The sequence below is a fragment of the Convolutriloba macropyga genome, chromosome 9 (genome assembly GCF_964194025.1).
Source record: "Convolutriloba macropyga chromosome 9, txConMacr16.3, whole genome shotgun sequence".
Lineage (NCBI taxonomy): Eukaryota > Metazoa > Xenacoelomorpha > Acoela > Convolutidae > Convolutriloba > Convolutriloba macropyga.
Genome location: NC_134476.1, coordinates 46,188,664 through 46,202,863, shown reverse-complemented (window position 1 = coordinate 46,202,863; position 14,200 = coordinate 46,188,664). Strand labels below are relative to the sequence as shown.

General features: G+C 34.5%; 1 protein-coding gene and 1 long non-coding RNA gene across 6 annotated transcripts in view; one reads left to right on the top strand and one right to left on the bottom strand.

Annotated features, from left to right (window-relative positions):
* Nucleotides 1–14,200, bottom strand: part of LOC142345804 (axonemal dynein light chain domain-containing protein 1-like) — a 211,410-nt gene that overhangs the window by 115,722 nt on the left and 81,488 nt on the right. The window lies entirely within an intron of this gene.
* On the top strand, nucleotides 12,813–14,053 carry LOC142345805 (uncharacterized). Its single transcript, XR_012759356.1, has 2 exons — nucleotides 12,813–13,197; nucleotides 13,772–14,053. It is a non-coding gene; the product is annotated as an uncharacterized LOC142345805 (long non-coding RNA).

Genomic DNA, 14,200 nt, shown 5'->3' with positions numbered 1-14,200 from the left:
AATCTAATAGAACCGCTCGGTCTTACTAAAAAATGCTAACAAAATTTAGCGATACAGACAAAAAAAGGTTTTTTTTTTGTTTCATGCATGCAAAAAGTGGAGAAAAAATTTACTGTTATTCTAAAGTTTTTTTTCAGGGTGGCCTGGAGATGAATTGGAATTTAAGATGCAGCAGAAGAAACGGGCGATGGACAGCAACAAGGGAACCCAGTTTAATGGTCATCAACGTATATATGTAGATGGAGGCATGATATTTATCGAAAAAATAGCACAACGAGCCTCACTTTATGTTGTAGATGCGCTGGCTTTTAATGAATCTGAAGATTGAACAAAAGTTGATAACTAGGTCAAGAAATATAATTTAAGTTGGATTTCTAATGTTTTGGTGATGGTGAAACAATAACTCTTGTATATAAAACAAAATTGAGCAAATCAATTTGTTTAGATTTATGAACAGGTTTTAATCTTGATTCCAAAGAACTATACGCCAAATGCTATTCTGAATCTTCACATGATTTTGAGGACACAACAGAGTTTCTCACAATGAAGCAGAAAATTTTTGATGCTATATTTATGCAAAATAAAACAGTGATATGCCATAATTTTACAGTTTTATGCCATCGTTTCTTTAGAAGGCTTGAAATTTTTTTACGTATTTTTGTAACCTTTTTTTTTCTATTTGGTTGCAGTGGTTCCTCTGGCCTTTTTTTTTCAATCATCAAAACGAACAAAAAAGCACCTACTTGTCGGAACCATTTCAGTTTTCCTTTTGTAATTGCGTAACTGAACCATAAGGAATCATCATTGGCTCCCGTTTTTTTGGCAAGGTAATTGCATCTTTGTTGCATTAAAAAAAATCATAGTTCTTGTTGAGTTCTTTGAGTTCTTGTTGACTGATGCTGGTTAATGGGACTAACGTTGTTCTGTCTGAAGATGGTGTCCAAATTATGTTTTTGTTTTCGTTTAAAGAACTCATATTGAAATCACCCACTATTGTTAAATTATGATTCAAGGTTTCAAAGGTTTCCAAATAAAAATGCCATTTATTCAACGAAATTGTGGCTCCATGACTCTGTCAGACAGTATAACAGATGCAAAGTTCAATGCTCATTACAGTTTCTAAAAGAACGTAAAATCCTGAGTAAGTGGAAACAATAAGAATCTTCATTACGGTTCTTTTTTTTCTGATGTAAAAAAAAATCAATTGACAATTAACTTGGTTATCATGATTTTAGTCATCAACACAACATATTAGCGGTTTAACTAATTTAATTTTTTAACTTTAATTTTAATTTTTATTTTTAATTTTTAATTTTAACTAATTTAATTTAATAATTTAATTTAATAATTTAATTTTAGCGGTTCTTTTTTTTTTGGTTCGAAAACTTTTGGTATAAGAAGCATGACATCACTTCCATTTTTCCTTATTGTCACTTCGAGTTTTTCTTTTGAAGGAATAAATTTTTCCAGATTCCAGATTACAGTTGAGTTTTCAGATTCAGTAATTATGAGGAATCAATTTCCTTTAAAAAGATGAACACTACTTTTTTGCTCCCCTGTTTGCTGTCGCATTTGCCTTTAGCGCTTTTCTTCCTGATTTTATCGGGAAATTATGCAGCGTTTAATCGGACACAATATCTGAGCAGCGATGGTTTGTTCATTGAAAAACAAGTACAATAGGGCAAACGACATTCTCATAGAGACAAAGCTACTTCCAGCATGATTTTTCCCAAACAAAGATGTCTCTGATAACTTTTGCAGGATACATTTTGCAGCAAGGCAACTACAAAACCTTTTAAGTTTTCTAAGCATTGAGCAATACTCTTGAGCCGAAAAATTTTCAGTGTATAGAAAAAAGGAACAAGTTGCAAATATACATTCGGTTAGCAGGAAATAACTAATTTGGTTTTCCTCTGCGAACCATAATTTAATAGTGGCGCATATCCCTACTTCAATTAGATTCTAGAGTGAAATTGCGCAGGCGACTGATTTCTAGCTGATAACTGTTTAATTATCGGCTAAAAATCAGTTGCCGGCAAAATTTTTCTAGAAACTACAAAACATTTATCAATTTAGCTTACAAAACTTTGAAATATGTCAAACTTGTTAGGCATTCAGATGGAATGAGTTAGAGCCGCGAGCAGATCCAGCTATATGGCAAAAGGATATATCTGGGTGCGAATATTCTTTTTATAGTATACAATAGCACCACTTCCATCTGATTGCAAATAGGGCTGATAAAAAATTCAATATTTTTAAAAATACCGTAAATGTGAAAGTCTTATCAGTATCAGCTTTAGATAACACACTGCTTGAATAGCAGGCGTTTCAGCCGTCTCAGTCTAGACACTTTGCTTCAGCCAATCTGTTACCAAAATGAGCAAATTTTCACATTAATCACTAACATTGATAATTGTTCAATTTGATAGTTTTTTTCTGAGTTTTCAATAATATAACATGACATGATGTCAGATAGTTACCATATATAGCCCACGAACACACGCGCACTTATATATTTCATATGCTAGCTGTGAAGTTTGACTAAATATTTGTCAATCTTTCAAAAAAATTGGTAGCAGCATTTAAAAGAAAGCCGAACTAAAAATAATACTAAGTAACAAGGCAAAGAAAAGATCGTGAAACTTTTATCTTTGTTTGCGTTCCTTTTAATAATGGTTGCTATGGTAACTGCAGGTAACAAAATTTTGCTCAAAAATTTTCAACTCTCAATCAAATTTCTATTGAGATATTATGAGTGAAAGGAAAAGATTTAATGTGAAAAAATTGACTTCCGCTATATGAATTACGTATAAGTATGTACGAGATATACAAGTATCAGACATGTTTAATGTAAAACTAGCAGGCCCGCGAAACCATAACAAGAAAATCATTCAGACGAATAGAAGGTTCAAAAGAAGTTAAAGTTTCTGTTGCGCACCAACTGGGGCTCGAACCCATGCCCCTCGTTTAACAGCCATAGGTCTCACCACTTAGGCTATCTAAGAATATTGCACTTGCTTTCTGCTCTTTTGAGAGCAAATTTCTGGACAAAGGTGCTTGTGAATTGCTTGTTTTTGCTATACCGCACGCTTAATTAGCACAAAAAAAGGGCATATTAGAAGCTTAAATTTGAAAGTAAAGCGCGTCTCAAAATGCATTTATTACGTTAGTTTTCATGATTAGTGAACCTTAAAGCATGTTACAACAGGAGCGCTGTTGACCATTGTGCTCAATTGCGACTGATATTTACTATAAAAGAGGAAGATTAGACAATACGACTAAAACTGCTCAAAACTTAGTTTCATAGCAATTTTATGGATAATGGAAGCAGAAAAAAGTCAATCTTCAGATTAGCAGTCTGCCATCTTACGAACTGCGCTATAAACACTACAAACCACTGTTTCTCAAAATCAATAAACATATTTCAGATTGAGAGCATCTGAGATTAGGCAAGCATCAAAAAGTAAAGCGTGAAAGACTTAGTTGAAAACTAAGAGTGTTCTAGATTAACGCAGAATCTGTAAAGCTAAAACTTTGCAAAAAACACGTATTTACAATAAATACTTCAAACTTCGTTCGGAAGCAAATAAAAATTAAAAAAAAACACCTAGTACCCAAGCCAGTAAATCCTCCCTCTGGGCGAGCATACTTTCAAACCCTCATAGCCTCGTGGTGGCTGCACCTGATTATCAGTCTTTTGTCCCGTGTTTGGTTGGCTCTCACCCATCGACTTTGAGCATTTTAGGTCATTGACCTCTCTCGATATGTTCACTTAACCATGCTGCTCAATGCGGCTCTTAAACTTGCGCATCAGGAGGCCCCTAAACATGCAAAAATGTTGTCTCATTTTAGATCTCACGCGTTTAATATATCGCATTAAGCCACCAAAATTTCACACCTTTATGCTATGACCTAGCCAGCCGACATTTTGTCTGATAACTGCTGGTGAGAGAACTTGATAGCGAAGGATAACATCCTGCGCTATTGAGATTATCTAATAATTCTGGGGTAGACACGGAAAACTTTAAAACTGACTGTTTTTTTGACGAATGACGTTACTGTTTTTTGTCCGTTTGAAAACGACACAGTCAGGAAATATTTTCACGTTTAAATACTTATTATACAGACACTCATTTTCCTTTTAGCACGACAACTTTTGATGCCCAGCTTAAATACTAACCAAATTCGACGCTGTAGACAAAAATGTTTTATATTGTTTTAAGTCGAGTATACAAAAAAGTTGAAAACTGTATTACGTTATTTTGCAGGTATTTTTAGGACTTGCTGGAGATGAGTTGGAACTCCAGACTCAACAGAAGAAACGAGAGGTGAACAACAATGAACAAACGCAGCATAATGGCCGTGATCAATCGTTGTTTGCAGATGGAAGCGCACTGTTTTGAATAGAAGCCACCATTACGCTCCCCCATACCCCATCTTCATTCAATTGCGCTGAATTGTTGAAAATTGCGACAATGCAAAAGGCATTTTATAATCACCAAAATATATAATGTGCCTTTGGTGACATGCCCCACGCTGTGAGGATCTTTTTACTCGTATTAAAATGCGCTTCATAGAATTACAGGGGTAAAATGGACCAATTGGTACACTTTAGTTGCTAGGGGAGCTGGCTTGTAATGAAGATGAAGGTTTAATCAATATTTGATAAATATGTCGAGCAATACAATTGGAATTGGTTCGCTAATATTGTGGTGATGGATCAAATTAACATACAGCAAATTTGGATAATTGTTATCGTGTAGGTTCATGGCCAGAAATAACAACCGTGAATTCAAAGAACTGTACGCTAAAATCTTTTCTGAATCTTTGGGTGATTTTGCAGAATCCCCGGGTTGACCAAACTTACTTACCATAAAACGGACCATATATGGTCCATAAAAGTCCATACAAATTTCCGTTTTATGATCTTGCTATGGTTAGTAAGTTTCCATATATGGTCCGTTTTATGGATAATAAGTTTTTCTACGAGAGCATCATGTTTTCCTACTATGGTAATATATGAATGAAAGAGAGGGCCCTGCCATATATGATCCGTTTTATGGTTAGTAAGTTTCCATGAATGGTCCGTTTTATGGTTAGTAAGTTTCCATATATGGTCCGTTTTATGGTTAGTTGCTATGGTTTTTGCTAACTTTATCATTATCAAAAATGCTGCTTTTATTTTTGAGTTTTTAAGTGACAAATTATCTTGATCTATAATAGCATTCTTTAAATCGTTTTTTCAATACGATGGAGCAAAAAGTCGACCCCAAACCTGGATTTTTGGACTCTTGCGGTAATCTGCTTTCCAAAAAATGAGCATTTGATGATACAGAACTTTTTATTGGAAAATATGTAACCATAAAACGGTTCATAAAAAAGATTTTATGGCGTTGTAATCTGCTTTCCAAAAAATGAGCATTTGATGATACAGAACTTTTTATTGGAAAATATGTAACCATAAAACGGTTCATAAAAAAGATTTTATGGCGTTTTATGGTAAGTAAGGTACCATAAAAGTGGATTTTTTGTTTTTTGACGTTTAATGAATCCAAAACTGGGCTTTAAACTTCATTCGAAAAACAACCCTCACAAAAGCGGCCATTTAGTAAAAAAAAATGTTTATGGACAATTTGTAACCATAAAACGGTCCAGAAAAAATTTTTTATGGCGTTTTATGATAAGTACGGTACCATAAAACTAAAGTACAGATTTTTGAAATTTTATGCACAGAAACGTTGTTTTGGAACTGCAGGTGGCCCTTTGGACTGTTTCTCAGCCAAACTCAAAAAATTTATGACCGTTGTATGTTTAGTAAGTTTCCATAAAATCCATATATGACGTTTTATGATTAGTAAGTTTCGTTTATGGTGGTCAACCCGAGTCAACAAGGTCTTGAGTGACTTGAAAAACCTATTTTTTCAAAATATTTAGTCCTCAAATCAATCCGGAAAAACTTTTTCTTGTTTCATCTGATCACATTTTTTTCGACCATCGAAATCATCTGAAAAACTGCCCTTGTCTGTTTTTTTTTCACGCCAAGCTCGATAAGCAACCATTTGTTTCTGTCAAGTATATCAAGAGAAAATAGAAACCTGTTGACACGTGGCTTTATATTTGCTTAAATGCTAGTTGAAACCTTTTTCTGATGTAACCTCTTACGTTTAACTCTTACCTCTATGACTTCGACATCAAAATCTTTAGAAAGAATTTCAAATTGAAATTGTCTTAAAACAAAAGTCCTACGTAAAACTTGGCCGATGTGAACCTAATTTCTGTTTCGCTATGTTAATACGTGAGATGCAACAAAATTTCAGGTACTTGCTTTATAAGACGAGGTTACAATTTTTATATGAAAACTTGGGCGAACGCAAAGGAAGCCGAAGTAAAAGTAAACCGACAGAAAAACAAGCCGAAAGTTATGTAATAGTTTTGTAATTTATCAAAAATAATTTATTGTTAGCCGTTACAATCAATACTGCGCGTAGTATTATAGTGCATAATGTATTCCAATGCACCAAAGAAACAAAAATACGTTAATTTTTAGACATCTAGTGGGTATGGGCCTCAGCGGACATCTGTCCATGGCCATGCCTCTCATCCGCTGTGAGGTGTAATCCGGAAACCGCGGGACCACCACCAAAAACTTCTAGTAATTTCAACATAACCGGCCAATTGAAGAGTGTAAGATTTTAGAGTTAAAGCTTTGTACGTCTTTTTTGTAACCAAAGGTAACTAAAATTCAAAATTTGAGGTTTTTTCAGTTTTTTATTTTATTGGTTACTAAATTTTTGTAATTGGGTTTTTATTTTTTGAATGTAATTGAATTCGGAACACTGTACTTGTAAAAACGCCTTAGGTAGGCGTATTAAGAAAACAGTAGGCAATTTTAGTACGTAGTATACAATAGGGAAATAGTTATTATATTACAACAGAAAAACAAAGTAATGTTAATCTTAGATAATCACGCAAAATTTCGTTTTTCTTGCAAATTTAAATATCCTATCAAGAAATCTGTTCTTGCATTTTTGGGTGCATAAAAGAATCTTTCAGAAGTGTATTTATCAGCAGTTTATTCATTTTTTTACTGCAGAAGCTTAAGTCGGTTGATGTCTTGTTCTATACATTAATACTATGTTAGAAAACGTTTACTACGTCAACATACAGTGAGCTCTTTTTAAGGTGTATAGTGTACCTTATCGCTTATGACAAAAGAATATAGCGAGAGGCAGTCTTTTTAATAGCCGCACAGCGATAGCTGGGGCTATTATTGGCCTTCTCTTGGCTTTTTTACAATTCAAAGAATTTGAATTGTATTGGGGCGCTGTCTTTTTTTTAAGATCTGTTCACACATTTTCATGATTTTTGAAGTCAAATTGGAGTAGTGATTTTGGTAACGCCGAAACAGGAAATGGAGCGAAAAAGCGAGTGGTTTTGCGACGTGAATTTTTTTCGCTCTAATTTTAAAGTAGAGTGAGAAAACTGTTTGAACAAAAATTCGGTTTCTCGGTAGTTGTTTTTTGTTCACATGCGGCAATTTCACTCTGATTTTTACTGTTTTTCCGATTTTTTGGATCGGATTTTTTTCTAAATGGTTTTCCCAATCCACTCACAGCCCATTCTAGGCCTAGTTTTTTGTTTGAATTAAATTTTCATTTCTCGCTAGTGGTTTTTTTGTTCACATGCGGCATTTTGACATTAATTTTTTGTTTTTTTTTTCTTATTTTTTGATCTGATTTTTTAAAAATGGTTTTGTCAATTCACTCATAGTCCATTCTAGGTCTAGTTTTTCTGTTTAGCCAATGAAAATTCTTTGAATTGTACGTCAGGACTTGTCCTGCTATGGTTTTTTTATTTCGTCGTCATGATTTTTGTTACGACCATATGACGTCACAGCCACTTTTTGTTCATTCGTTCATGCAATTTCAACTGAATTGCATGTGTGACGTCATTTTTCGCTCTTAGTGGAGCGAGTTTTTTTGTTCATGCGCGTGATTAAATTTTTGGTCACACTTGACTTTTCTCACTCTCAAAAATGACTTCCTCACTTTGAAATTGACTTTTATTTAATTTAATTCAAAGAGATAAGGTCAAATGGGTGTGTGTCCCTCTAAATGAAGCTTATTAGAGATCAGCTAATAGAGGCAGCAATGACTTATACAGATTTTTAAAATCAAAATATAACAGATCAGCCCTCAATGAAAAGACGAATTTTTTTGGTCTGTCTTTTTTACTGTTTTTTTTTAGACTGCTGATCTACGAATCTATTGCGGCTATTTTCTGGCAATCTGCCAGCTATGTTCCCGTTTGTTAAAAAACTGATTTTGAAACTAATCAAAATTCGTCCAAAAAAATTCAAACTCATCATAGCTACTGGAAATGATTGATGTTTCTACTTGTAATCTTTAGAGCGGTTATTTTTTATTCTGTTGAAACAAGCTTTGAAAGCCCAGATAAAAATATTTCTCAGAGAGGTAAGTAATTTTTTTAGCAATAATCGGCAGAAGTACGGCTGAGTTCTGCAGATAACTTAACTTAAAACAATCTACAAGCGTTTTTTCTCTTTTCTGAAGTTTATTCTTGCCAATAAATCAAGGTTTTTATTCTTTGCTCAATATCTTTTTCACGTGCTCTGTATAGCTCAGCTTAGTGTCAAGAAAAAACTCTAGATAGTTAAAATCATGCTTATCCGAAAACATACGATTATTTACTGGTGGAATCCCTTGCTTCTTTTTCCCATAGCTATACACGAATGGAAGTCTTCTGCTTTGCTACATTTAACTTGTAAATTGTTTTCATTGAAAAATATATTTCAAATCGAGTTGTTAATTTGAAGATTTTTTTTTATATGTCAACTTTGGTGTATTGGGATTGAATGGAAGTGTCATTGTAGTATTGAATCAATTTACAATTCTAAATAAAGTAAATATTTGTGTCATCCTTGTTTACAATGAGTGAAAGGTAACATAATATAGTGCCCTGTTGGGCACCTCTATATATTTTTATGATGTCGAAATTTTTTTCTAAACGAACAGTTTTGTAATTGTCAGAGAGATAGTTAGCATGAAATTGCAAAAAATTTTCATTAAAACAAAATTTGATTACTTAATGGAGTAAACTATTCTGATCATTTGAGTCAAATACATTTGAGAGATCTAAGAACGCCCAAAAGTTTATTTTTTCGTTCAGTTTAAATCAAACCATTTCTGTTAGTAAGTACGAGTGCACCTGTGATTTCTGATCGTTTAATTCAGATAACCATCGGCCGGGGCTGCAAAGAGCCTTTCTAAAAAATTTGACATAGCAAAAATTTTCGAAATTGACCGGTGGTTAGTTGCATCTTCAGTAAAAACCTTTTCGGATTAAGGGTGTAATATACGCGGATCGTAGCTCTGATGGGAGTTGTCTTCGGTTTTTGTGCCGTACAAAAAAGATATGGCTTCTGCTAAAACTGCAGCGGCATCCTTCGAGGCACAATAGGAACTGAAGAAAAGGCCCAAGAAGGGCTTGCTTGTACATAAGTTTGCTTGTTACTTAAGTTTTACATTCAAGGCATAATGTATATCTGGAGGAAAAGCATACTTGTAGTGACTTACAACTTGTTAAAATTAATTTGATATGGTATTATTATTATATCCAATTACCTCGTCAAGCTCTGAAAATTTTTAACTTGCAAAACTTGTTACTCTGTGGGTCAGTTATATCACAACTAATTTTTTTCAATTTTGTTTTTCAGTTTTGTAATAGTCTTTCAGTTTGGTTTTTTCTACAGCTCAATATTTTATATCTAATGTTCCATTTTCATATCTAGAGTTCCATATCTAATGTTCCACAGACTCTAAGAACATTCATCAGGTAACAACAAGTAACTGAGGGACTATTTGGTCAACTTTTCTTGGCCTCCATTAATTTTGCAAAGTCTTCTGACCACAATTTTTTTGTGATCATCACTTGCGCGTAGTTTTAAGACAACCAATTTTCTGCTGAGGAAAGTTTGCTTTATTCTTTTGAATGAAATCTGAGCGAACAAAAAAAGGTGAGAGCGTGCTTATCTATTTTTTTGACACAAAAAAGAGGTGCTGGACCCCAGTCACTACTGTTACTCAAAGATTGCAATGATTCTAGGCCAAGATCTTTACTACGCAATCTGTCCAGTTGAATATTCAGAAAACGATTCAAAATGTGCGCCCGTCGCTGTCCGTATTCCACATGGATTAATCATAAGCGGAGCCTTGCCAGCAAGCTCTAGTTTCAAATCCTCCGGTTTTGAAGTTGGAATTGAACTAGAAACAGACCTAGCCAAACAATTTAAGTGATGGACTTATGAGAATCGTGAAAAAAATGTTTCCCCCCAGTTTCTGGGGAATTTAAAGCAATCATCATAATCGCAAAAACAGGGCTTGAAGATGGCACTTGGTATACAGTTTGTATGCTATGGCTAAAAGACTGTCTCTTACCTAATAATTAGTGCTAAGCCGCCATTTAACTGGAATCCCATGAAAACAGACTTTCAAACGAAAAAGAATTCCGACTGAAGAACGAAAGGAATATCAAACACAAAATAGACAAAGGCTACGCGACTCAAGTACTAAAATCTAAAGACCCCATTGAACAACTAAAACGCGAGTGCAATTTGCCTCATCACACCGTCGTAAACCCAAAAAAACCGAACAGATTAGAAAGGTTGTAAAATATGCAGCAAAATTTCAGTGAACGTTTTAAAAGCAATCATTGTTAATTTGACCTGATTTATTTCAGCTTCCACGTCTTTCATACTCTTCTCCCCATTCACCAGTGTCCGCACGCCGTCTCAACTGATAAAGAATGCATGTGTCTCCAGGTTGAAGGGGTTTCTCTCTATCAACCGTGTCTTAGGTATTCATGGCTGGAGGATCTATCATTAGATGTAATGGCCTACTAGTACATAGGAAATATTTTTTGTCTGACGGACTTGTCCACTAGCGCAAATATGCCCTTCAAAAACAGCTTAACAGAATGAAATATGCCACAATCTAGATGCAGCGCAAACTTTATGGGACAACTTCATATGGATGACTACCACGAATCCTTAGTCAAACCAAGCGATGCCCTTAAAAGAGTCAAGATTTCGGAGAAAAGCTTAAACTGGGAGATTTTAAATTAACAAATTCTGTATGCAACATCAAAAGCCTAACTGAACAACTGGACAACAGTTTTCAACACTCTCGATCAAGAGGAGTCGAGAACTAGTGCTTCTGAGGATGAAACCTCATCATACTCATTGATTATGAAATAAATGGGACCACAATAGAGCACACAGGAAGTCAGTTGCGCAATTACGTTTGCGGACAACAATACCTAACTGAACGCATTGTGCTTTGTATCAGTTTCAAAAGTATGTGCCCAATTGAGCGAATAGTCAGTCCATTTCATAGTAACGGCCCGGCTGTTGCTGAGAGATATATGCAGGATGAGGTGTCAAAATTGGGATAATTTGCTGCCTGATGAGATGATTGAATTGTTTAGTTCATGGAGTTCAAATATAATCAAAATAGGAAATCTTACAGTTTCTAGGTTTTTCTTCTCCTGAGAGTTTGACCCAACCGAGCACCATGTTTTCGGTGATAATTTTCAGGAAGTCTTTTCTTCTGAGAGTAAAAAAAATCAAGATCCACTGAGCACAATACAATTGCTGTTCTTTTAGAAAAGGCAAGAGTTGCACCCATGAAATGTTTGACCGTATCCTAAGTCGAACACCAAGTAAGTCTCATCGAACGCACTGAAGATATACATCCATAAACCTTTAACGATAACCCTTCATAAAATTTTCATGTGGATTGATTGTAGGACTGTACTTCAATGGCTGAGTTCCTTTCATAAGCAGCCCATTTTTTTGGTAATAGGGTTTCCAAAAAATTGGAGTCCACAACTGTTGACCAATGGTTGCATGTATTATCAGCAGACCACCATGCGGACGGTAGCTCAAGGGGAATCCAGACCATAACGTGTTTGTCAACAGCTGGTTGAAATGTCCACTTTTATGTATACTCCAGAGTCTTATGTTCAGAGATACAATTTTGACAGTGAATGACACAAAATAGCGGATTTTTCTCATTTAGTTAAATCTAAACGAGCAGAGATCCAGATTTTGTCGTTATTTTAAAAGGTTTTTTCAGTTAGTTTTTACTTCATTGTAGTCGATTTAATCAAGCACCGTGATATGCAATTAAATCCATTCACCTACTGAACCTTATTAAAATGTATGTTAATGAAAACCCAAGCGGACAAAGGATTTCTTATTTGTGTACATCACAGGGGCACGGTACAGAGACGGATTTCTCACTAGCAATTATGCCAGTATATTTAATATACGAGTAAAAAGCCTTTGGTATCTAGAAATTAGCAATGAATAGCCACTTGAGAGCCTGATTTAATGTGTGAATCCATTAAATGAGACAAAAGTTTTGGCTTGGTATGTTAGTATACCGGCTACTTATATATTCACTCGGCTCTAAATAAATATAAGTATACTGGATGAAGACTTTGAGCATCTAAGCCTGCATTATCATAACGTACCGTTTTTATCTAATGCTGATTGCATAGGAGTCTAGTAATCTAAGCAATTTCTTTTTCTTGTATAACCAGTGAACAATAATTTTTGAAAAATATTTTGGGTCTGGCTTGGAGCCAACGCACCGCTTGAATTGCTAACCTCTCAGCATTTTCTGTACAAAATTTATTGCTTCTTTCAAAATAATACAAAATGAAAAAAAAATGAACAACATCTATTGCTATCAACCATTCTCCTGAAATTATTCAGTTGTCGTAAATTTCTTTAGAACTAATTGAAATCAAGCTCAATGTTTACGCTAGATTTACAGTCTCGATTGATTTATAGTGAGAGATTCTGTTGTCAGTTCAAATTAGGCAAAGAAAAGTTTCGTCTTCCTGAACTGGTGGTAGACAAAAAATTGGTGAAAACTTTGAGTGACAGCTGTCAATCTCAGCAAGTGTTAGTAGTGTTGCATATCTCGCCTTAGCTACGATAATTTTGTTAACAATTATCGATCTTCCAGTTCAAGTGATCGCCTTTTTATTTTAAAAAATTGTTCCATATATAATAAGTGAAAAATAGAGAGGAAACAATTCTGAAAGAAATTATGAAAATTAACGCTTTGCTCGCATTCGCTCTGTCATTGGTTGCTATGGTATCTGCAGGTAATTTTAGTCAGATTTAAAAAAAACAGTTCCTCGTTGATGATTTTCCGAAGGACGTGTGCATTTTTCACATTCGTTAAGTGACAAAGTGTAGGTTCTGATAAGATACCGACCAAAAAATTTTTTGCACGCATTATTTTACATCATTTATAAATCAAAGAATTTTTGTAAAACTACTTTTGAAAACTAAAATCTATAACATAGCTTAAAAATATTTAGTTGCCATACGCTAGTGAAGCTGATTTTATTGGAAATTGCTCGGAGCTTAAATTTTGAACTAGAAAAATATCTAGTGACAGTTATTGCAGCTTGAAACTTATTTTCGCCACTGTTATGTGCTTTAGTCAGCTGAACTTTTTGAACTCTAATAAAGACTTTATCGTTGAAGAGATATTTTTATAGGTAATCTTCAGCTTACTGAATGTTGCAAGCAGCCCTTTAAGAAACATTAGGATTTAATGGAGGTGATCTCAAATTTGCATCATCAAAGAATGGAATTAAAATAACAAACCTAATAGTTTTGTCAGTTTTTTATCACATGACAGATATAAAATTTGACTTCTTTCATTGTCAGGATGGCCTGGAAATCAAGTGCACTTGAAAGCTCTACGAACCAAAAGAGGGATGAATAGCAAAAAATTGGGACCTATGTTCAATGGTCTACGACAACTGCTCGGTGATGGAATCGTCCGTCAAGGGGAATGAAGGTCGATATGAAGAATGAAAAAAATGTTGGCAGCGCATTCAAGCAAAATATGTACAGATGATGTTTTAATATATGGGTGAAGGTGAAAATAAATGCACATATACTCCTCTTATTCTTCTTTAAATTTAAGGTTTAATGACTGTTGAAGAATGACTGTTGATGAAGCTGAGCTCTAGCAAAAGTTTTGCTGGCATATGATTTAATTTTTATCTCTGAAATCAGTTGTGTAATGAACGATTCGTAATTCGTTCACCACAATCAACGCCAACAATAAATGAACAACAAATCGTTCAAACA